Here is a 25,978-nt window from a genome sequence, read left to right as displayed (position 1 = left end):
ACAATAAAAACTACAACACATTGCTGAAAGAAACTAAAGAAAACATAAATGAAAACATCCTGTGTTCATGGTTTGGAAGACTTAATATGGTTAAAATGTCAGTATTACCCTATGTGTTCTACAGATTCAATATAATTCCTAACAAAATCCTAATGACTATTTTTTTTCAAAAATAGAAAAATCCATCCTAAAATTAATACAGAATCTCAAGGGACCCCAAATAGCTAAAATAATCTTGAAAAACAAAAAGAGGGATCCCTGGGTGGCACAGCGGTTTAGCGCCTGCCTTTGGCCCAGGGCGCGATCCTGGAGACCCAGGATCGAATCCCACGTCAGGCTCCCGGTACATGGAGCCTGCTTCTCCCTCTGCCTAGTCTCTGCCTCTCTCTCTATCTGTGTGTGACTATCGTAAATAAATAAAAATTAAAAAAAAAAAAAAAAGAAAAAAAGAAAAACAAAAAGAATACAACTGGAGGACTGACACTTAATGATTTTAAAACCTACCACAAAGCCACAGTAATCAAAATAGTGTGGTACTGGCATAAAGACAGACATATAGACAATGGAATATAAGTGAGAGCCCAGAATTAAACTCACATATATGAGCAAAGGATTTTCGACAAAGATGCCAAGTCCACTGCACAGGGAAAGGATAGTCTTTTCAACAAATGGTGCTAGGAAAACAACATCTTCATGCAAAAGAATGAAGCTGGACCCTTACCTAACACCAGATGCAAAGGTTAACTCAAAATGGATCAAGGACCTAAATGTAAGTCCCCAAACAATAAAACTCTTAGAAGGAAACATGAAAAAAGCTTCATGCCATTAGTCTTGGCAATGATTTCTTGGATATAACACCAAAAGCATAGGTAAGAAAGGAAAAAATAGACAAATCAGACTCCATGAAAATGTTTATATTTTGTACAAGACAATATTCCCAGAGTAAAAAAGCAACCTACAGAATGGAAGAAATACTTACAAGTAATATATCCAATAAAGGACTGATATGCAGAATAGATAGGACTCCTAAAACTCAACAACAAAACAACCCAGTTCAAAAATGTGCAAAGGACCTGATCAGACATTTCTCCAAAAAAGACCACTAAGCATATGAAAAGACAAAGTATAATGGTGGTTTCCAGGGCGGGGAGACATATGGGAGGGGAGAATTGAGACATATGGGAGGGGAGAATTGAAGTTATCGATTAATGGAAACAGAGTTTCACTTTTACAAGATGAAAAAAGTTATGGGGTTGGATGGTGGTGACAGCTGCACAACAGTGTGAATATACTTAATACCACTGACCTTTACATTTAAATATGATTAAGATGGCAAATTTCATGTTCTGTGTATTTTACACAATAAGAAAAAAAGGAAAAATAAAATAAGTAGCTTCTTCAGTATCCAGACAACAGATGGACCTTATAAAAATGGGTTTTTATGGGCAGCCTGGGTGGCTCAGCAGTTTAGCGCAGCCTTCAGCCAGGGGTGTGATCCTGGAGACCCGGGATCGAGTTGCATGTCAGGTTCCCAGCATGGAGCCTGCTTCTCCCTCTGCCTGTGTCTCTGTCTCTCTCTCTCTCTGTGTGCCTCTCATGAATAAATAAGTAAAATCTTTTTTTTTAAATGTGTTTTTAAATTTAATTTTTTGAGAGAAAGTGTGGGGAGGTGCAGAGGGAAAGAGAGAGAGAGGGAGAGAAAAAGAGTATCAAGCAGGCTCCATGACCAGCATGGAGCCAGATGCAGGGCTTGATCTCACATCCCTGAGATCACGACTTGAGCTAACTGCCACCCAGGCACCACAAAAAAAGGTTTAAAACAAAAGTTCAATTTGGCAGCAGTAGAATGACAATGGGATATTCACACAGTCTCCACAGGAATGCAAAAATGTGAAAATTATGGAGAATTTCAGAAATCAAAAGGGCAAAATACTTGGAAAAGCAACTATGCAAAAGCAGGAATCTGCAACCAGAGACAAGGGGGACCAGAGTTTAAAATAGGATCATACCATTTTAAAAGTCCATTAAAGCAGGTATCAATAATTGCCTGTGTGTTATTCCTGCTCTCTAAGCAACCCTAGCTGTGTAGTGAGTGCCAGAGTAGACCTAGCCCTCAGCCAGACTTACTTGATACAGATGGGCCAAACACAGGCCTTTAAAATGAGAAAGGCAGACCCCAGGGATTCTATCTTCCATTACAAATTCAAAGTACCTTCCAGGACAAATCAATGGCAAATAAGTTTAAAATGAGTGAGTCAGGGACGCCTGGGTGGCTCAGCGGTTGGACAGTTGCCTTCAGCTCGTGTCATGATCCCAGGATCTGGAATCGAGTCCTGCATCGGGGTCCTGCGAAGAGCCTGCTTCTTCCCCTGCCTGTGTCTCTCTGCCTGTCTCTCTCTGTATCTCTCATGAATAAATAAATAAATTTATAAATTAATTAATTAATTAATTAATTAATTAAAATAAAATAAAATAAAATAAGTCAGATTTCCAGGTTCGACCCAATCATCAAAGTACTATACAGCTCTGGGGGAGTGACCCAAACCATCTCCATAACATCACTGTGATGCTGGTGGTCTTATTTTCAAGTGTTAAAGCCAAAGACCCATGAGAATGGGAGCCATATCCTAGGGATGAAAGGATCTTGCCTCAAAAGCACTACTTTAAAGTTAAACAAGAATTTTTCTAGCTGGGTCAGATAAACACTGATGAAAAATCGAAACAACAGGCCCCAAATGGAATCACTTGTGCCAAGCCCCACATCAGTAAGCCAAGATTTAATACCAAACCTAGTTGCAGGTTCCACCTCTCCCGGAAATGTAATCTTAAACCACTCAATCTGGACTTTTCTTTGTCAGCAGTAGTGAGGTATCTATCTGCCAAATAGACCCCATTCCATCCCCTAAAGAAAGGTGAGGTAATCTGTTCTTTCCTTGTTCCTGCACCTTTTGCCCATTTTGTATAGCTCTTTAGAGCTCCTTTCTACTTGCTAGATGAGATGCTGCTCGACTCAAGAGCCACAAAATAAAACCAACTAAATCCTCAAATTTACTCAGTTGAATTTTGAGTTTGTTTTTTTTAATTCATGACTCCTGCAGATAATAACTAAAAATGCTGAACAAAATACCTGTATATATTTCTTAATTGTTTTTTCATTAAAAAAAAAACTTGATTTTTAAAAATCTTCTTTTTTTTTTTTTTTTTTAAATCTTCTTAAAAGTGTTGACAAGCTAGCAAGAAAATAAGGAACACTCAGATCAAAATCTAAGTGGAGGAAGAAACCAGGAGAGACAAACACTGAAGCCTTTGCCCTGAGGGCATCTACAGAACCAGATGATCCTTCAAAGCTTCAACAAACACAAGGGCACAGCTCAGAGCCCACACAAGGTGGGGAGTCTATAGAGGTCTTAACACTGATGCAGCTGGGACTTTGAAAGGATACTCTTTTTGCATGAGAGTGAACCAGAAATAAACCTATCTACCTCCTCACTGGCAAGAGGTATCTGAAAAAAAAAAAAAAAGTGTCTTAATCCCTGTTACTGAACAGTTGGAGAACAACAACCCCCCACACACACACACAAAAAAGTTGTAGTTACAACCCCCTCCTTTTGTAGTTACAAACAGCCCTCAAAGATTTGCAGTCCAAATTCCTACTACATGGGTGATCAGAAAACATTGCTCTAATACTGCTGATGGGAAGAAGGGTAAATTATCACAACCATGTTGGAAAAATTTCCCGTAAGCTAGAAGGGTCAGACATGCCAGCAATTCCACTCCTAATGTATTCCCTGGTGAAACTTGTGCTCATGTATACCAGGAACCATGGACAAGAATATTCACAGCAGTGCTGTTCCTCAGAGCAAAAACATCAAAGTAGACCAAAGGCTTCTTGGCAGGGGAAAGGATCAATACGCTGTAGTGCATTCATATAGTGGAAAGTTACAGAACAGTGAAAATGAAGGGAGCTAGGTGCATCCACATGGACACATCACAGACACAATACTGAGTGAGTCAGAGGTCTACAGTATGACTCCATGTCTAGATGTTCAAAAATAGGCAAAACTAGACAGTAAGTTATTTAGAGATTGGTCACAGGTGGTTAAAACTCTTGAGAAAATCAAGAGACAGGGTGCTTGGGTAGCTCAGTCTGTCAAGACGCCGACTCTTGGATTTCGGCTCAGGCCATTATCTCAAGGTCATGAGATCGAGTTCTGCTTCTGGGTCCACACTCAGTGGGGTCTGTTTGAGATTCTCTAAGTAAATAAATCTTTTTTTAAGATTTTATTTATTTATTTATTCATGAGAGACACAAAGAGAGGGGCAGACATAAGTAGGAGAAGCAGGCTCCTCACAGGGAGCCCCATGCGGGACTCGATCCCCAGACCCAAGATCATGCCCTAAGCCAAAGGCAGACACTCAACTACTGAGCTACCCAGGTGCCCCTAAGTAAATAAAATTTAAAAAAAAAAAGAAAAAGAAAAAGAAAAAGAAAATCAAGAGAATGATTATTACAGAATAGCTGCTATGGGGGTAAGGCTCTTCAATTGGGGTGTGGGGCTATACATAGGAGATTTATATGGTCCTAGCCTTTTTATTCCTTAACCTGAGGGATGGAAACATAGGTGTTCATTATTTTGTTTTGACGTGTGTGTGTGTGTGTGTGTGTCTATGTTTTAAATACCTCTTCTATGTGATATATTTTGTGGTAAACATATGGCAAAAAAAAAAAAAAGAAGGAAAGAAAGAAACTATGGAACGTTATGCAGGTATTAAAGAGTGAAGCTGACATCTGTACTGATATGGGAAGATTTCTAAAACACAATGATAGATGAAAACAGCATGGAGCAGAGAGTGTAGGAGGAAAAAAGAAAAGAAATAGATTTATATTTTAAACAGACCCATCATCTCTAAAAGGATAGACAAGATACTTTAACCAGAGGTGGCTTCTAGGGAGCAGAACAGCGTTACAAGGAAAAAAAGAACAAAACAAGGCTTTTATATATGTCAAGTCCAAGTCTTTTATATATGTCAAGTCCAAGTATTACTCAGCTAAAATACATACATTTTTTTTTTTTTTTAAGTTAAGGCCTAACCCTTTGATTTACCACTTGGTAAATTTGTTGTAAGACTATTAGGTTCAGCCTTCTGCGCTCAGGGATCGGGGTCTGCTGTCTCAGTCCCTAAAACCCAATGAAGTCCAATAACAGGTACAAAAAAAAAAAGACTTAGGTTCATGGGTAGTGACTCTAGGGCCACTGCCTGGGCCACACCTGGGCATTCTTTGACTCATCCATAGCTGTTCCACCAGACCTGTTTCCAGGATGGAGGGCACATCATCATCCCAAAGATTTCACTGCAAGGGTCCACCAGCCCATCCAAGCCCAGAATCCCACAAGGACCTGCTGATATTATAATATAATAAATATGAATTTGGCCCTTATTCTCAGGTTTCTGGCATAAAAAGTTCTAAAACCCTTGGAATTTCCTGAGTGACAGGAGAGAGGCATCTTTTGTTATTCACAAGCCCTTTTCAGCCCCACCCTTAGGCCTTTAGGAATGGGAGAGGGGCTAAAGCTTGAGTTAATCACCAATGACCAATCATGTTTATGTTATGAAACCTCCATAAACACCCTAAACAACAGAGTTCAGAGAGCTTCAAGTAGACATCCCCCCAGCTCCACGAAGACAGAAGTTCCTGTGCTCAGGATACTTCTGGACTTTACCCAAAGTACTCCTTCATCTGGCTGTTCATTTGTATCCTTCATAATAAATAAGTCAGGAAACATAAGTAAAGTGTCTCCCTGGGTTCTGTGAGCCATTATAGTAAATTATCAAACCCAAGGAAATCGTCTTGGGAGCCCCCTATTTACAGCCAGTCGGTCAGAAGTACAGATGGCAGCCTGGCACTTGTGACTGGCGTCTGAACTGGAGGTAATCTTGTGCAATTGAGCCGTCAACCCATGGAGTCTGCACTAACTCCATGTGGTTAGTGTCAGAACTCAAACTGTAGGACACTCAGTTAGTATCAGAGAGTCAGAAACCTGGTTGGTGTTAGGAAAAAACACCAAACATTTAGTGTCTACAGTGCTGTGGTTAAACACCACGAGAGATCTTTGAATGGGAACCTATCAATGACTGGAACCTTGCGTGTACTCTGCTTGGCTGGCTGATCTGGGACAAAAATCTCAGAAAAACAGTGGCTCCTGTGGGAAATGTCCTCCTGGGACCATAAATCTGCTAGGAATGGCTGTATTTGCCCTCTGCCCTAGATAGACCCTTCATCTGCTTCCTGGGGAATAAAACCTCTTTAAGCTATATTCTCGCCTTTCGGAGAAGCGAGCTAGGACAGAGAAGAAAACAGACTCAGAGTTGTAAAAACAACAGAGAAGCCGGCTGCAGGATTAGACTCAGAGCTTTGCTTAGAAGGGAAAGCATACCATCCCCTCACTGGTGACCAGTCTCAATGTATTGACTTCCCCTGTCCTCAGCAGGTGCCCTACCTGTCTGTTCTGCTCACCAAATACCATTCCAAAGCCCCAGCACATGAAACATGAAAACAAAGCAGTTGGAAGAAGAACAGAAACCAGAGTTATAAATGCATATTCTGAGTGTGCTAGGAGGAAGGATCCTCCTCTCCAAAATGCCTCCCTCACCCACATTTTTACAAAAAAAAAAAAAAAAAACAGTAAAAAAGTAAACCATTCAAATTTAACCTCCACAAATACACTGTTTTGCTTAGACTAAGTCCCAGTGCTGGCAGGCAGTTTCAGCTTCCACCTGCCCTGCCTTGGAAGTAAAGGGAAAGCTCCAAGTACCTGGAAGCGGTTCCTCCTGCCAGCCCACCTAACCAAGCAGCAAGGGGCTCTGGGAGGCTCACCAGGCAGATGATATGCGGTCTCTCACCCAGACACTATCAGTAGCACCTGCTCTAAGAGGGAGAAAAGGAACAGTCCTATGAGGCAACAGTTAGAAAGATTCAGGAATTAAGAGGACTCTGCTTGATCTCTCTCTAGATGTTTTCTCCAGATACGTCTTCAGACTAGCTGCTCTGGTCTCAAGCAAACTCAATTTTCTCAGGAAATTGTGAGTTAGGCTTAACAGCCCAGTCCAAACACCGCATTCCATTCCAATTCCCTATTTCTATGCCTGTCCAGTTAGTCTCTTCAGCTTGAGGAATGAGGATGCTTTTCCAGCTCTGCATCTCAAGGTGGAGGCAGAGTTGAAAATTCGTGCTAAGTCCTTTCTGCACTCCACCCATGGTAACCTTTCTTCTCTAGCACTCTGTATTTGCTTCTTCCTGCCCATTGCCACCTGATCCAGTCCATGCGTACATCAGGGATGTCTGAGTCACAACGACTGCCTCTCAGAGCTGGTCTCCCACCCTGACGACCTGCCTCTCCCCATTCTGGGCCAGTCACCACGCTACTTCCAGAGGAGTTTTTCAAAACCCCATTCATCTGTGGGTGGTTGTCTGCTCAAGCATCTCAGAGGTTTCTCATTTCTCAGATCCCAGCAGGCTGCTGGGCATCACAGAAAGAATTCCCCCAACAGGAGACATTCTTTCAACAAGTTTCCTAAGCACAGAGTCCTGTGGGTTCAGCAGTGAACCTAACAGGCACAAATCTCCATCCTCACAGGGCTTCCATCATCTTCCTCCCACCAGTGAGGGTGGGGCATCACCCTTCCCAATGCATGGCTCTTCTTATCATCATGACTTTTCTCCATGTGCCACCACCTGGATGCTATCCTCTCCTCTCTGTAGAGGTGGCTTTTAGGCAAACAGGCTTGAGCAATGGAATGTAGAAAGGGCCCAGAGGCCCTTCTGGTGACTCACCTCAAAATATCCATAGGCCCTAACTAACCAATGGGTTACTTGCAACCACAGCTTGGCATAGTTACCCAAAAAAGGGAGAATTCCAACAGCCCCTAACCACTGCCTCGCTGCATCTCTGCTCTGCTGCCCTGTCCTCTGCTACCTTGCTGCATTCTATAAAGTGCTATCTCCTTTGTTCTGCCTCGAACAAATCCTTTTACCACCCAGCCTCCACCCCACATCTGGAGGCCTTCCTCTGATGGGGAGAGATTCCCCACTTAGGCACCACACTCTCTGCCAGCCTAAATATGACCCCCTTGTCTCTGGGATAGCTCTCCCAAGAAGTCCCTCCTGTGTGGCCACCCACCTGACACAGTCCCCCTCAAAGTGCAGGCCTCCCACCTCCTGTCTTCCACTCTATAACATGTTCCCCCTGTGGCTCCTATCCACTAGCACCATCAACACAGCCACTACGATGATGTGTCTGCTGGGTGCCACTTTAAAAAGTGATTTCGTTTAATTCCCCCAATGGCCCTTGTGAGGATGGTTTCACTGCCTCTATTTTATAGATGAGGAAACCAAGCCTCCCAGGAGTTCAGGAAACTGCCAGAGTGGCAGGACTGGTAAAGGGCCAAACCCAAACTCCACTCCTGACTGCCTGACTCCAGAGCCCTGCTCTTAACCACTTCTCTGGGAACTGCCTGCATTGGGCAGCTCACCTGACAGAAGCAGCCCTCAGGGGGAAGGAGTTATAATGCTTCCTCCTTAACAGGCACTACTTGAGCGAGCCTGTATTTTGCCCCAGCACACGCATGCATTTTCTCTCCCGAGCCATGGGATACACAACCAAAGGCAAGGGCCACAGCATTGTCAGATCCTCCTATAGCCCTACAGTATTTAGTAAAGAGCAATGCCTGCCACAGATACACAGCAAACACCTGAGGAAAGAACAATTTCTTGGAACACCTCACAATCATAACCTTTGCCTTTCTCAAACCATTCAACTGTGAAACATCTGTAGGCTTAGGTCATGGGGAATGTATTCTGCCAAATATTCAACTGCCGTTACTATCAGAGATAAAAAGGGAGGGAAAGGGAAATATGAATTGGGTCAGTAAAAACACAAACAGTGGCTTTGCAAACCAGCTGGAAAAGAACAGTCGAAAGCCTGGCAGGTGGAGCAAAACCTTCAAGTCTTGTAGAGATGGCCCTGCCTTTGGCCTCTGGCAACATAGCAGGGAGGAGCCTCCAGCCCTGAGTGAAGGCTCCCGGTTGGCCAAAGTCCAGTGACAACAAATGGCTCCTATGGGAGGAGCTGCAAACCCCCATGAAGAGTTGATGAACTAAAGTAGGAAAGACTGAGTTTCGGAGTGATCTCTTCAGCCCTTACACTGTGACACGGCCACATCACATTCTAATCCTGTGTGACAGCAGGAAGGTCTCAATGCCAGGAGTTAAGTTGTTGCTTTCAAAGCTTCCTGGCAGAGCTGGCTGAGTCACTGAACCCCTCCAATCTCTGATCTATCATTCATAAACAGTGAAACCATGATCCTGACCAGTGTCTGTGAGGACTATCCAATGAAATGATGAAACTGTAAAGTGCTGTACATATATGAGGAGTGTTACCAAGAGAAACAATAGAACATCAGCAGATGATGTTCCATGGTGTCCTGGGAAGTGCTGATCATGATTAGCCCCCAATATTTGGTGAAACCTGATGACTAATGGTCAGGGGAGAAGCTGCCACTATTAGGTTACAACAACTGTTCTATTTTTCAAAACTTTCTTTTTTTCTGTATTGTAATTCCATTCTGCTATCCACAAGCAGTCAGTAAAATTTTGTAAAATGTCCAGTAATATTTTTAAATGCTGTTTTTCAAAGTTATTAAACTGGTTAGTCTGCATGTTTCAGGCAAAATGGTATAATAACCCTTAGACAGGGAGAATGAGATGACACACACAAGAGTGGATAGACAGCTGACCAAAGAAGGAAGCAACCCAGACAGGTTTCATTCATTTAACAAATATTTTGGGGGGCCTATTACGTTCTAGGTTTGGTAGAACACAGAATAAGCATTCCTTAGGTATTTCTAGAAATACTTCGGGAGGGGAACATGGTAAAAGACAGACTTCTTGCAGAATAGTGTGAAAAGACCTCAAGTAATTGTTATTTAAGGATTAAACTGATATGTTGTCCCTGATGACAGAAGAGATCCAAGCTATCTCAGACTCAAACGTCAAATACATTGAAAGTTTGCCTCTCCGTACCTGTGTTCATCCCACTGCCTCTGGCCTCTGTGGTTTGCAGGGAGAAATGAGCTCTTAATCTTATCAAAGATTCCTTGTTTGTGATGAGTTGCTTAAGTGCTGCTTTAAAGATTCTTTATGAGATGCCTAAATGTGGCTTTCTTTGAGTTTCCCTATTTGGAGTTTGCTGAGCCTCTTGGGTACGTAAATTACTGTTTTTCATCAAATTTAGGAAGCTTTTGGCCATTATTTCTTCAAATATTTGTTCTGCCCCTTTCTCTCCATCCTCTCCTGCTAGGACTCATTATGTACACACTTTACCAGAAAGCCACAGGGATGCCTGGCTGGCTTAGTGGGTAGAATATGAGACTCTTGGTCTTGAGGTTGAGTTCAAGCCCCATCTACTCAACCTAAGTAGAGCTTACTTTAAAATGGAAATGGAGAGCAGCCCGGGTGGCTCAGCCAGGGCAGCCTGGGTGGCTCAGGGGTTTAGCGGCCGCCTTTGGCCCAGGGCCTGATCCTGGAGACCCAGGATCAAGTCACACGTTGGGCTTCCTGCGTGTTGCCTGCTTCTCCCTCTGCCTCTCTCTCTCTCACTCTGTGTGACTCACTCTCACTCTCACTCTCACTCATGAATAAATAAAATATTTTTAAAAAATAAATAATAATAATTGCAGTTTCAAATTCTCTAGGATTGGAATCTTAAACCAATCAATCTAGAATATGCTGGTCAGCACCAAAGAGGTAATCTGTCATCTGGGCCTTACCATCCCCCAGAGAAAGATAACGTAATCCATCTAATAAGATCACCTAAGGGAAGGTGACTGATCTGGAACAATTTCTTCTTTTATTCTGCTAATAACTCCTTGCCTCACCCACCCCCTCCTATAAATACCTTCTTTTAAATACCTGGTACCACTCCTTAGAGCTCTCCTCTACTTGCTAGTTGGGATGCTGCCAGATTCATGAATCATTTAATAAAGCCAATGAGATCTTCCAATTTACTGTTGAATTTTTGTTGTGTAATAATGCTGATAGGCTTGATGGTGTTGTGCAGGTGTCTGAGGCTCTGTTCATTTTCCTTCATTCTTGCTCCCTTCCGTTCCTCTGAATGGATAATCTCAATGACCCATCTTCAAGTTCACAGATTCTTCTGCCTGCTTTATTCAGCTATTAAGACCCTCTAGTGAGTTTTTCATTTTAGCTATTGTATTTTTCAACTCCCGAACTTCTTTCTGGTTCTTTTTTTAATAATTTTAAGATTTTTTTTAAATTTATTCATCAAAGACAGAGAGAGAGAGGCAGAGACACAGGCAGAGGGAGAGGGAGAGAAGCAGGCTCCATGCAGGGAGCCTGACATGGGACTTGATCCCGGGTCTCCAGGATCATACCCCAGGCTGAAGGCGGCGCCAAACTGCTGGGCTACGGGGGCTGCCCTTTTTTTTTTTTTTTAAATAATTTCTATCATTTCTATTTGCTGAGGCACTGTTCTCATACTTAGTTTTTTAGACATGTTTTAACATAGCTGATTTAAAGTCTTTATAAAAGTCCAACATCTGAGCTTCCTTGAGTACAGTTTCCTTTGGCAGCTTTTCCTATGCATGTGCCATTCTCTGTTTCTTTGCAGAACTCATAATTTCTGTGGAAAATAAGATTTAGTCATTTCTCTTGAGTAAATGTTCCTTGGATTGCTGCAAGCCTTTAATTTCCAGAGTTCTGAAAAAGATTATTTTTACAATTTTTGCCAATTTTTTTTATTTCTTTAGAGAGAAGCATCTTTTAAGAAGTCTTTATTCCACTATTCCCCAGGAATCTATATCTTGTATGGCACTTAGAAAGTGGTTTTCATCCCCCTAAACAATTTGTTGGAGAACTGAGGTAAAAGAGAGGAAGTCTGATAATTAAACACTATCCCTGATCTTATGGCCCACATAGTATTATAAATTACACCCTTCTATTTTTTTTTTGTGGAGGCCAAGAAAAATTAAGGCCATCCCACCTAAAGTTTAGCATTAGCACAAGTACAGCCATCTTAGGCCCCTGTGAATAAGAGCTGAACTTTATGGGAAAAACTGCAGAATGTCCTCAATGTCCTCGGCAGGTAATCCCATATCAGAAAGACAACAGAGCCCATGCCCATGGTAGAAAGTCTCATATAAGAATGAGAACAGGGGATCCCTGGGTGGCGCAGCAGTTTAGCGCCTGCCTTTGGCCCAGGGCGCGATCCTGGAGACCCGGGATCGAATCCCACGTCGGGTTCCCGGTGCATGGAGCCTGCTTCTCCCTCTGCCTATGTCTCTGCCTCTCTCTCTCTCTCTCTCTCTCTCTCTCTCTCTCTCTGTATGACTATCATAAGTAAATTTTTAAAAACTTAAAAAAAAAAAAAAAAGAATGAGAACAGAGCTCAATGCCCTTGAAAGCCCCACATCAGAATGTACACAGAACTTGGAGAAATTCTTCCACCCCTTCTGAAAATCCCCTAGACCAGCCTATAAAAAACCCAGCTGTAACCCACTTCAAGGTCCAAGTCCCTGCTCCGCTGTGTCGGGCACACTTGGACCCAAGCTCGAGCTTGCTAATAAACGCTCGTGCACTTGCATCGGTGTCAGCTCCGTGGTGGTTTCTCGGATTCACACAACATTTTTAAAGCTGATTATTCAAAATTAAAAGACACAGCAAAACAAAACAATTTAAACACATAATTTTATAATTCCAGCATCCAGGAAAAAAATGTTGGTATAGCATTTCAAAATAACCAAAAAGATGTTATACATTCTGTTTTATAATATACCTTTCTCAAATAAACACATCTTGTTCTAGGGTAACAAATTTAGAGCAACAGTTTGATTAGGGTACATGGGCTATTTTTAAAGCTGCATTATATAGACATTGAACAGACTGCATATGTAACAATACTTTTTGATGTACATTTTGGTTTCCCATTTTCTTTTTTTTTTTTCCTTTTTAAAGATTTATTTTTAAGTAATCTCTACACCCAGTGTAGGGCTCAAACTCCCAACCTCAAGATCAAGAGTTGCATGCTCCACCAACTGAGCCAGCCAGGTGCCCCAGTTTCCCATTTTCTGCTATAAAAATGCTGATCTGAACAGCCCAGTTTGTGTGCTTGCCCCATTATACTTTAGGTTACATATCTAGAACTGGAATTGCTATGTCAAGTGCTGTTTATTTACATTAAGTTTTAGGTGTGATCTTCTATATATCCTCTGCCATTTATGTCCTGCCCCACGGTGGAGCACATCTTCCTCCCTCTCTGAACAGAGATTCTGCTAACTCAGTGATTCACTGCCATCATCAATATACTCTTTATTATCACACAGTGCTGCTTCACCACCTGAAGGGGAATCTCAGAGCCAAAGGTAAATAAAGACTGTATTTCAGACTGCAGAGCGGAAATCTAAGACAGTCCCCCACTCAAATTTCCTTTTCTTGGAACTCCACAGACCTTCATTCTTACTCACGTGGGGTGACGTCAGCATTGGCCATCACAGGAGAGGTCAGGCTGCATTAATAATTTTCAACCAGGTCCCACTAATCACCCACAAGTTTCCTGAGGCCCCACCTAGTGACCAGGATGGGAATGCAAGTCCACATCCATTTATCACCTAACATCAAATCTATAAATAGAATTTGATGGTAATGGCCCCTCCAAAGACATTGGTAGCTCTCCACTGTAAGGTCGGGAAAAGCCAGGGTTCTTAATATTTCCAGGAAGGTGAACTGAAGAAAAGGAAAAAGGCAGGCATGGGTTCTTGGTACCACGATTTCTTGGTAACCAAGCCTGACCAGAAATCACCAGTCTCTGAAGTACCAGATTCCCTTTCTCTTCATTTGAGAAGATGTAAGAAATGGAAGCCGGGGGGATGGTTAGGGGATAGAATGTTAGACCTAGACTCCGAAGACCAAGACTCAAATTTTCGCACTGCTGGGTCACTGACCTGATTTTACAGCTATTCCTTGGTCTAACAAAGCCTTGGAAGTACACAGAATCTCAACTCCACCTATTTCGTACTTTAATTCCACCTATTTTGTGACCATAGTACATGAGAAATGAAGCCTTAAATAGGCTAATTGAATCTAGTGATCCAGTCATATAGTATGGCAGCCTGGGTGGTAAAGTGCAGAGTTTCATGGGAAGAGGATTAGATAATGTGATGCTTCAATCTGGGACATATGGGCTGCGAGACTATCCCCATTTGGGGGCAAAACAGCAATGAATCAGGGCTCTGCCTAGCAGTTGGACTGAAAGAAAAAGAACTAATTTTATCCTGGCTAGGATCTCTTGAATTATAGAGAAATGTCATCTAGTTGAGAAACTCCTCAAGTTGTTTAGGAAAGTAACTTACTACAGTTTGAAATCACAGCATGATTTCTTTGTTAGGCAAGATTCTCTAATTCCAGGAAGATAAAGCATTAAGAATAAATATGCCCAAGAAAATAAAAACCACAGTATTTATAGTTTTGTGTTAAGAAATCTGTATGTTGGGATCCCTGGGTAGCGCAGCGGTTTGGCGCCTGCCTTTGGCCCAGGGCGCGATCCTGGAGACACGGGATCGAATCCCACATCGGGCTCCCGGAACATGGAGCCTGCTTCTCCCTCTGCCTGTGTCTCTGCCTCTCTCTCTCTCTCTCTGTGACTATCATAAATAAATAAAAGTTAAAAAAAAAGAGAGAAAAAAAAAAAAAAGAAAAGAAATCTGTATGTTATTGGGACGCCTGGGTGGCTCAGCAGTTGAGCGTCTGCCTTTGGCTCAGGGCGTGATGCCAGAGTCCCGGGATCAAGTCCCACATCGGGCTCCCTGCATGGAGCCTGCTTCTCCTTCTGCCTGTGTCTTTGCCTCTATCTCTCTGTGTGTCTCATGAATAAATAAATAAAATCTTAAAAGAAAGAAAAGAAAAGAAAAGAAAAGAAAAGAAAAGAAAAGAAAAGAAAAGAAAAGAAAAAGAAAGAAAAGAAAGAAAAGAAAAGAAAGAAAAGAAAAGAAAAGAAAAGAAAAGAAAAGAAAAGAAAAGAAAAGAAAAGAAAAGAAAAGAAAAGGAAATCTGTACATATCTAATATTCTATGTACTTTAATTCAAGGGAATTCAGTCTGTTCAGAATAACGAGTTAGTCTCAAGATTCCCAATTAACATATGTAACTGAGTAATTGGTTCAGACACAATTTTAAGCAGGAATTTTATTAAGTTTAAAATTAGTATGGCAGATGACAAATAAGCTCAAATATGCCCAACATCAATAGTGACAAAAGAAATTCACATTGGAACCACAAAACATGAATACACATCTTTTAGAATGCCTAAAATGTAAAAGACTGACCATATCCAGTATCAGTGAGGTGTGGAGAGCCTGGAGCTCTCATACACAGCTGGTGGGAATGTAAAATGGTACAGCCACTTTGGAAGAAGGTTGGGCAAGTTCAAGTTACACACATGCCTACCATATGATCTAGCCACTCCACTCTTACATGTCTACCCAAGAGAAAAGGAAAGATATCCACACGAAGACTTGTGCACAAACATTTATAACAGCTTTATTTAGAACCACCAAAACCTGGAAAATGAGTGAAACAACCAACAACAGGTGAATGGATAATAAACACACTGTGGGATACCCACATAATGGAATACTACTCTGAAGCAAAAGGGAAAGAACTACGGATGGATGCAACAACATGGACAAACCTCAAAAAATTATGCAGAGTGAAAGAAGCCAAACCAAAAAGGATACATACTCTCTGATTCCACTAATGTAAAATTCCAAAAGATGTCAACTAATCTACAGTAACAGAAAGCAATTTAGTGATTACTTGGGGCTGGGGGAAGCAGAAAGGGGTGGGAGGGAAGAACTACCAAGGGGCATGAGGACATATGGGAGGTGATGAATGTGTTCATTATCTTTTTTTTTAAAGATTTATTTATTTATTTATTTATTTATTTATTTATTTATTTATTTATTTATGATAGACATAGAGAGAGAGAGGCAGAGACACAGGAGGAGGGAGAAGCAGGCTCCATGCTGGGAGCCTGATGCGGGACTCGATCCCAGGACTCCAGGATCGTGCCCTGGGCCACAGGCAGGTGCTAAACCGCTGAGCCACCCAGGGATCCCCGATGTGTTCATTATCTTAAGTGTGGTTAAGGTTTCACAAGAGTATACATATGTGAAAACATACACTGTACACTAAAGATGTGCAATTTATGTTAAATACACCTCAATAAAGTGAGTAGAATAGCTTTCAAGTGGTAAAACATAAGAATGTTTAAGAAAATTTGTCAGCTTAATTTATTAGATTTACAGGAATTATTTAAGCATTAGGGATATTTGTTAAGCAGACAATGGAAGCATTAAAATAATTAAAGAAAGTTGAATGTAATTTATAAATTCAAGTTATAATTTTCTTTTTTTAATTTTTTTTATAAATTTTTTTTTAATTTTTATTTATTTATGATAGTCACACAGAGAGAGAGAGAAAGAAAGGCAGAGACACAGGCAGAGGGAGAAGCAGGCTCCATGCACCGGGAGCCCGACATGGGATTCGATCCCGGGTCTCCAGGATCGCGCCCTGGGCCAAAGGCAGGCGCTAAACCGCTGCGCCACCCAGGGATCCCCAAGTGACAATTTTCAAATGAGTTAAGTTTGCAAATGGAATCAAGTATTAATCAGAAAGTCCCTTCAGGGATCCCCGGGACCTGCATCACAAACCTCACCCTGACATTCCAGTCACCTAAAACTCACCAAATCACTTAGTCTCTGACCTTCAGTTTCCTCATCCATAAGAGAGGAATCCAGAATAAACAATATTTATTATTAGTGATTTCATGTTAATAAATTTCATACTGGTAAACAGCACATTAGTAAAAGCAGTGATATGCAAATACAAATGATCAGCAGCAGGATATCACTTCAGAGAAATAGCCTTTCCCAGACCCCTGGCTGACTAAGGACAGACATGTGAAAGGTGCCACACGTATCCTCAGAGACTAAGCATGACTCAGCACAGACAGATCATGGAATTTTACCCAAGGCCTCAGCCAGGGATGAATGTCTGTGGGGAGGGGAGCTGCCACATGTGGAGTTTGGCCCCATTCCCACACAGCTGGTGGAAATGTACTTAGAGCAGTCTTGGATACCCACCCACACCCACCCCCTTCTCTGGCCTGCAGGCAAATCAGGATAAGGAGCTGCGGACAGCAGCAACAAGGGGCTGCTGGGACGACCTCAGTTACACCTACCGGCATTCTGCTTAAAAAAAAAAACAAAAAACCAACAACATCCCACATCCCCCTCCCTCCAGGATCACCAAGGAGACAGCAAAGGAGGAGAACAGGGCGGCCACCTCCCATAGCAGTCTTAGTTCCAGTAACTAATAAGCAAAACTCCAGGGACTCAGCAGGGACTTAGGGATGAAGTGCCAGACAAGCCTTAACAAATTAGATGAGCTGGTAAAAGGCAGCCCTTCTTGGCAACTAATTTTCCCTTGCTACTGATGGATTTGAGGGAAGATATACAAGAAAAGAAGACACTCTTAAAAGGGGAGGAGGGGGTCAGAATCTGGGATACTGCTAATCAGCCTTCTCTGGGCCCCAGTTTCTCAGCTCCATAAGATAGGTTGTTGGGCCTTCACCCAACTTTCGCACCTCTCCTCAAAGGATCAAGTAAGAGCAAGTAAAAATAAAAAAAAAATAAAAAAAAAAAGAAAAGAAAAGAAAAGAAAAAAAAGAAAAGAAAAAAAAGAAAAGAAAAAAAAGAAAAGAAAAGAAAAGAAAAGAAAAAAAAGAAAAGAAAAAAAAGAAAAGAAAAGAAAAGAAATCTGTATGTTATTGGGACGCCTGGGTGGCTCAGCATTGAGCGTCTGCCTTTGGCTCAGGGCGTGATGCCAGAGACCCGGGATTCAAGTCCCCCAACGGGGGGCTCCCTGCATGGAGCCAGCTTCTCCTCTGCCTGTGTCTTTGCCTCTATCTCTCTGTGTGTTCTCATGAATAAATAAATAAAATCTTAAAAGAAAGAAAAGAAAAGAAAAGAAAAGAAAAGAAAAGAAAAGAAAAGAAAAGAAAAGAAAAGAAAAAGAAAATGAAAGAAAGAAAAGAAAAGAAAAGAAAAGAAAAGAAAAGAAAAAAGAAAAGAAAAAAGAAAGAAAAGAAAAGAAATCTGTACATATCTAATATTCTATGTACTTTAATTCAAGGGAATTCAGTCTGTTCAGAATAACGAGTTAGTCTCAAGATTCCCAATTAACATATGTAACTGAGTAATTGGTTCAGACACAATTTTAAGCAGGAATTTTATTAAGTTTAAAATTAGTATGGCAGATGACAAATAAGCTCAAATATGCCCAACATCAATAGTGACAAAAGAAATTCACATTGGAACCACAAAACATGAATACACATCTTTTAGAATGCCTAAAATGTAAAAGACTGACCATATCCAGTATCAGTGAGGTGTGGAGAGCCTGGAGCTCTCATACACAGCTGGTGGGAATGTAAAATGGTACAGCCACTTTGGAAGAAGGTTGGGCAAGTTCAAGTTACACACATGCCTACCATATGATCTAGCCACTCCACTCTTACATGTCTACCCAAGAGAAAGGAAAGATATCCACACGAAGACTTGTGCACAAACATTTATAACAGCTTTATTTAGAACCACCAAAACCTGGAAAATGAGTGAAACAACCAACAACAGGTGAATGGATAATAAACACACTGTGGGATACCCACATAATGGAATACTACTCTGAAGCAAAAGGGAAAGAACTACGGATGGATGCAACAACATGGACAAACCTCAAAAAATTATGCAGAGTGAAAGAAGCCAAACCAAAAAAGGATACATACTCTCTGATTCCACTAATGTAAAATTCCAAAAGATGTCAACTAATCTACAGTAACAGAAAGCAATTTAGTGATTACTTGGGGCTGGGGAAGCAGAAAGGGGTGGGAGGGAAGAACTACCAAGGGGCATGAGGACATATGGGAGGTGATGAATGTGTTCATTATCTTTTTTTTTAAAGATTTATTTATTTATTTATTTATTTATTTATTTATTTATTTATTTATTTATGATAGACATAGAGAGAGAGACAGAGACATAGGCAGAGGGAGAAGCAGGCTCCATGCTGGAGCCCTAAGCGGGACTCGATCCCAGGACCCAGGATCGTGCCCTGGGCCACAGGCAGGTGCTAAACCGCTGAAGCCACCCAGGGATCCCCGATGTGTTCATTATCTTAAGTGTGGTTAAGGTTTCACAAGAGTATACATTATGTGAATACATACACTGTACACTAAAGATGTGCAATTTATGTTAAATACACCTCAATAAAGTGAGTAGAATAGCTTCAAGTGGTAAAACATAAGAATGTTTAAGAAAATTTGTCAGCTTAATTTATTAGATTTACAGGAATTATTTAAGCATTAGGGATATTTGTTAAGCAGACAATGGAAGCATTAAAATAATTAAAGAAAGTTGAATGTAATTTATAAATTCAAGTTATAATTTTCTTTTTTTAATTTTTTTTTTATAAATTTTTTTTTAATTTTTATTTATTTATGATAGTCACACAGAGAGAGAGAGAAAGAAAGGCAGAGACACAGGCAGAGGGAGAACGAGCTCCATGCACCGGGAGCCCGACATGGGATTCGATCCCGGGTCTCCAGGATCGCGCCCCTGGGCCAAAGGCAGGCGCTAAACCGCTGCGCCACCCAGGATCCCCCAAGTGACAATTTTCAAATGAGTTAAGTTTGCAATGGAATCAAGTATTAATCAGAAAGTCCCTCAGAGGCATCCCCGGGACCTGCATCACAAACCTCACCCTGACATTCCGTCACCTAAAACTCACCAAATCACTTAGTCTCTGACCTTCAGTTTCCTCATCCATAAGAGAGGAATCCAGAATAAACAATATTTATTATTAGTGATTTCATGTTAATAAAATTTCATACTGGTAACCAGCACATTAGTAAAAGCAGTGATATGCAAAACAAATGATCAGCAGCAGGATATCACTTCAGTGAGAAATAGCCTTTCCCACGACCCCTGGCTGACTAAGGACAGACATGTGAAAGGTGCCACACGTATCCTCAGAGACTAAGCATGACTCAGCACAGACAGATCATGGAATTTTACCCAAGGCCTCAGCCAGGGATGGAATGTCTGTGGGGAGGGGAGCTGCCACATGTGGAGTTTGGCCCCCATTCCCACACAGCTGGTGGAAATGTACTTAGAGCAGTCTTGGATACCCACCCAGCACCACCCCCTTCTCTGGCCTGCAGGCAAATCAGGATAAGGAGCTGCGGACAGCAGCAACAAGGGGCTGCTGGGACGACCTCAGTTACACCTACCGGCATTCTGCTTAAAAAAAAAAACAAAAACCAACAACATCCCACATCCCCCTCCCTCCCAGGATCACCAAGGAGACAGCAAAGGAGGAGAACAGGGCGGCCACCTCCCATAGCAGTCTTAGTTCCAGTAACTAATAAGCAAAACTCCAGGGACTCAGCAGGGACTTAGGGATGAAGTGCCAGACAAGCCTTAACAAATTAGATGAGCTGGTAAAAGGCAGCCCGTCTTGGCAACTAATTTTCCCTTGCTACTGATGGATTTTGAGGGAAGATATACAAGAAAAGAAGACACTCTTAAAAGGGGAGGAGGGGGTCAGAATCTGGGATACTGCTAATCAGCCTTCTCTGGGCCCCAGTTTCTCAGCTCCATAAGATAGGTTGTTGGGCCTTCACCCAACTTTCGCACCTCTCCTCAAAGGGATGCAAGTAAGAGCAATAACATTCAACTCTGTCAACCAAGAACAGAAAGAGAAGAGCAAACAGAGAACAGGGCAGTGGAACCTTTATGGAGTAGAGTCCATCAAAAATTCATACCCCATCTGCCTTTACCCTTCACACCTGGGTTCGCATATAATGAGTTTTTTTTTTTTTATATGTAGGCTCCACACCCAATGTGGGGCTTGAATTCACAACCTAAGGTCAAGAGTCACATGCTGAGCCAGCCAGGTACCCTACTCCACCTGCTTTTCAAAGCAAATGCAATCCTAGAGTGGAAAATGGTCCAAGACATAGGACTAGAGAGGATCATGGGAACATATCAGAAAGCAGGACAACTCCTAAGTCATGAAGGGTCACCTGAGAAGAACTCCTGCACAATGGGTGGAAACCCAAGAAAAATCCCAACACAAAGGAATCTCCACTCTGAGCACAGAACCTGAGCCATGGGGAAAGTTGTCCCTGGGCCACAATGTCCCCAGGGCCCCCAGCTACAAAATGAGGATAGTAACTGGCCTGCCTCTGGATGTACAAAGAGCAACATTATTGGTGTCTGAAATACAGGGGGAATGCTAGACAGAGCGCAAGGACCGTGCCCAGCTAGGATGTTCATGTGGATTAGCAGCAGGAAATAGTACTGGATCGTTAGGTGTACTCTGCCTAGAGGGCCTCGGCATTAGGCTGAGATGCACCCAGATCAGTGCATCAGGGGAAACCTGTGTGAGAGAAGCAGCTGGTTATATATGACAGTGCTGCCTGAGCACTACATGGGAGAAGGTCCAACTGCACCCCCTGGTCCCCTTATCATTTTGACTCCCAAAGCCTGAGTGTCATTGTCTGGAAACATGTGTCAGGTGTTTTTACAGCCAGCTGACAGAGCCACCTCCCAGATCCAGCTTCACACTTCCCAGAGTCCCCCACTGCCCAGCCGTCTGTTCTACTCATTGACTCAAGGGGTCTTCCCAGGAGGTGCCCAGCTCTAAACATGCTTCTTGTGGTCCTGGGAAGCCTCACCAGCATCCCAAGCCACACACGCTTCCAGAAGTCAGGCCTCCTGCTGAGGCTGCTGGCTACCAACTGTGGCTGGCAGGGAGCCAGAGTCACTTTCCTATGTAACCAAGAGAGAGATCAAGTACAGATGACAGTCACTTGGCCTTTTTTTTTTTTTTTTTTTAATTGAACTCGATAACTGATGTTCTAGGACTGCTAAATCTACAACTGCTCCTGAAGAAGACCCACACACATCCCACCGACCTGGAAAAAAAATTATCGGCACGAACTTACCCTCAGTGTACTGTCAGATCTCAAAAGCAGCTGCTATCTAAAGTAAAAGAAAAAAGAAGTGTTATTCTTCATTTCTCTGAGCATTCCCCCAAAGAACCTAGGAGTGGCAAGAACATAGATTTAGAACCCAGAGAGATACCTGTTGCTTTGCTTCCATCTTAGGGCCTAGGGACGCGGTGGGGGTTGGGAGCCCAGGACAGCACAGGGCTGAGAGCACCCTGGTTCTTTTTTTTTTTTTTTTTTTTAAGATTTTATTTATTTATTTATTATTTATTTATTTATTTATGATAGTCACACAGAGAGAGAGAGAAAGAAAGGCAGAGACACAGGAGGAGGGAGAAGCAGGCTCCATGCTGGGAGCCTGATGCGGGACTCGGATCCAGGACTTCTGGGTCGTGCCCTGGGCCACAGGCAGGTGCTAAACCGCTGAGCCACCAGGGATCCCGATGGGTTCATTATCTTAAGTGTGGTTAAGGTTTCACAAGAGTATACATATGTGAAAACATACACTGTACACTAAAGATGTGCAATTTATGTTAAATACACCTCAATAAAGTGAGTAGAATAGCTTTCAAGTGGTAAAACATAAGAATGTTTAAGAAAATTTGTCAGCTTAATTTATTAGATTTACAGGAATTATTTAAGCATTAGGGATATTTGTTAAGCAGACAATGGAAGCATTAAAATAATTAAAGAAAGTTGAATGTAATTTATAAATTCAAGTTATAATTTTCTTTTTTTAATTTTTTTTATAAATTTTTTTTTAATTTTTATTTATTTATGATAGTCACACAGAGAGAGAGAGAAAGAAAGGCAGAGACACAGGCAGAGGGAGAAGCAGGCTCCATGCACCGGGAGCCCGACATGGGATTCGATCCCGGGTCTCCAGGATCGCGCCCTGGGCCAAAGGCAGGCGCTAAACCGCTGCGCCACCCAGGGATCCCCAAGTGACAATTTTCAAATGAGTTAAGTTTGCAAATGGAATCAAGTATTAATCAGAAAGTCCCTTCAGGGATCCCCGGGACCTGCATCACAAACCTCACCCTGACATTCCAGTCACCTAAAACTCACCAAATCACTTAGTCTCTGACCTTCAGTTTCCTCATCCATAAGAGAGGAATCCAGAATAAACAATATTTATTATTAGTGATTTCATGTTAATAAATTTCATACTGGTAAACAGCACATTAGTAAAAGCAGTGATATGCAAATACAAATGATCAGCAGCAGGATATCACTTCAGAGAAATAGCCTTTCCCAGACCCCTGGCTGACTAAGGACAGACATGTGAAAGGTGCCACACGTATCCTCAGAGACTAAGCATGACTCAGCACAGACAGATCATGGAATTTTACCCAAGGCCTCAGCCAGGGATGAATGTCTGTGGGGAGGGGAGCTGCCACATGTGGAGTTTGGCCCCATTCCCACACAGCTGGTGGAAATGTACTTAGAGCAGTCTTGGATACCCACCCACACCCACCCCCTTCTCTGGCCTGCAGGCAAATCAGGATAAGGAGCTGCGGACAGCAGCAACAAGGGGCTGCTGGGACGACCTCAGTTACACCTACCGGCATTCTGCTTAAAAAAAAAAACAAAAAACCAACAACATCCCACATCCCCCTCCCTCCAGGATCACCAAGGAGACAGCAAAGGAGGAGAACAGGGCGGCCACCTCCCATAGCAGTCTTAGTTCCAGTAACTAATAAGCAAAACTCCAGGGACTCAGCAGGGACTTAGGGATGAAGTGCCAGACAAGCCTTAACAAATTAGATGAGCTGGTAAAAGGCAGCCCTTCTTGGCAACTAATTTTCCCTTGCTACTGATGGATTTGAGGGAAGATATACAAGAAAAGAAGACACTCTTAAAAGGGGAGGAGGGGGTCAGAATCTGGGATACTGCTAATCAGCCTTCTCTGGGCCCCAGTTTCTCAGCTCCATAAGATAGGTGGTTTGGGGCCTTCACCCAACTTTCGCACCTCTCCTCAAAGGGATGCAAGTAAGAGCAATAACATTCAACTCTGTCAACCAAGAACAGAAAGAGAAGAGCAAACAGAGAACAGGGCAGTGGAACCTTTATGGAGTAGAGTCCATCAAAAATTCATACCCATCTGCCTTTACTCCACCTGGTTCGCATATAATGAGTTTTTTTTTTTTTATAAGTAGGCTCCACACCCAATGTGGGGCTTGAATTCACAACCCTAAGGTCAAGAGTCACATGCTGAGCCAGCCAGGTACCCTACTCCACCTGCTTTTCAAAGCAAATGCAATCCTAGAGTGGAAAATGGTCCAAGACATAGGACTAGAGAGGATCATGGGAACATATCAGAAAGCAGGACAACTCCTAAGTCATGAAGGGTCACCTGAGAAGAACTCCTGCACAATGGGTGGAAACCCAAGAAAAATCCCAACACAAAGGAATCTCCACTCTGAGCACAGAACCTGAGCCATGGGGAAAGTTGTCCCTGGGCCACAATGTCCCCAGGGCCCCCAGCTACAAAATGAGGATAGTAACTGGCCTGCCTCTGGATGTACAAAGAGCAACATTATTGGTGTCTGAAATACAGGGGGAATGCTAGACAGAGCGCAAGGACCGTGCCCAGCTAGGATGTTCATGTGGATTAGCAGCAGGAAATAGTACTGGATCGTTAGGTGTACTCTGCCTAGAGGGCCTCGGCATTAGGCTGAGATGCACCCAGATCAGTGCATCAGGGGAAACCTGTGTGAGAGAAGCAGCTGGTTATATATGACAGTGCTGCCTGAGCACTACATGGGAGAAGGTCCAACTGCACCCCCTGGTCCCCTTATCATTTTGACTCCCAAAGCCTGAGTGTCATTGTCTGGAAACATGTGTCAGGTGTTTTTACAGCCAGCTGACAGAGCCACCTCCCAGATCCAGCTTCACACTTCCCAGAGTCCCCCACTGCCCAGCCGTCTGTTCTACTCATTGACTCAAGGGGTCTTCCCAGGAGGTGCCCAGCTCTAAACATGCTTCTTGTGGTCCTGGGAAGCCTCACCAGCATCCCAAGCCACACACGCTTCCAGAAGTCAGGCCTCCTGCTGAGGCTGCTGGCTACCAACTGTGGCTGGCAGGGAGCCAGATGTCACTTTCCTATGTAAACCAAGAGAGAGATCAAGTACAGATGACAGTCACTTGGCCTTTTTTTTTTTTTTTTTTAATTGAACTCGATAACTGATGTTCTAGGACTGCTAACATCTACAACTGCTCCTGAAGAAGACCCACACACATCCCACCGACCTGGATTCAGGCACGGACTTACCCTCAGTGTTCTGTCAGTTCTCAGAAAGCAGCTGCTATCTAAAGTAAAAGAAAAAAGAAGTGTTATCTTCATTTCTCTGAGCATTCCCCCAAAGAACCTAGGAGTGGCAAGAACATAGATTTAGAACCCAGAGAGATACCTGTTGCTTTGCTTCCATCTTAGGGACTTGGGACAGCGGTGGGGGTTGGGAGCCCAGGACAGCACAGGGCTGAGAGCACCCTGGTTCTTTTTTTTTTTTTTTTTTTTAAGATTTTATTTATTTATTCATGATAGACACAGAGAGAGAGACAGAGACATAGGCAGAGGGAGAAGCAGGCTCCATGCAGAGAACCTGATGCAGGACTTGATCGCAGGACCCCGGGATCACGACCTGAGCCAAAGGCAGATGCTCAACCACCAAGACACGCAGGTGTCCCAAGCACCCTGGCTCTTATCCAACTGTCTGGGCCCCACCCTTGACGCTCAGTCACCCATTCCCATAACCACTCAAAGCCTGTTTCCTCGTCTGTGAAATGGGAATGGTAACAGCATCCAGCTCATAGAGTTCCCAGTGAGGTAACACA

At 42.7% G+C, this 25,978-nt stretch overlaps 1 protein-coding gene across 4 annotated transcripts in view; it reads right to left on the bottom strand.

The window, feature by feature from the left end:
- Positions 1 to 25,978, bottom strand: part of PC (pyruvate carboxylase) — a 118,097-nt gene that overhangs the window by 76,491 nt on the left and 15,628 nt on the right. For all 4 annotated transcript variants that reach the window (XM_041721780.1, XM_041721781.1, XM_041721778.1 and 1 more), the window contains exon 2: positions 25,416 to 25,453. The gene's annotated coding sequence lies outside the window, so the exon portion shown is untranslated. The remainder of the gene's footprint in view (positions 1 to 25,415; positions 25,454 to 25,978) is intronic.

The sequence above is a fragment of the Vulpes lagopus genome, chromosome 11 (assembly GCF_018345385.1).
Source record: "Vulpes lagopus strain Blue_001 chromosome 11, ASM1834538v1, whole genome shotgun sequence".
In the NCBI taxonomy this organism is placed as follows: Eukaryota; Metazoa; Chordata; class Mammalia; order Carnivora; family Canidae; genus Vulpes; species Vulpes lagopus.
This window is presented reverse-complemented; position numbering and strand designations above follow the sequence as displayed.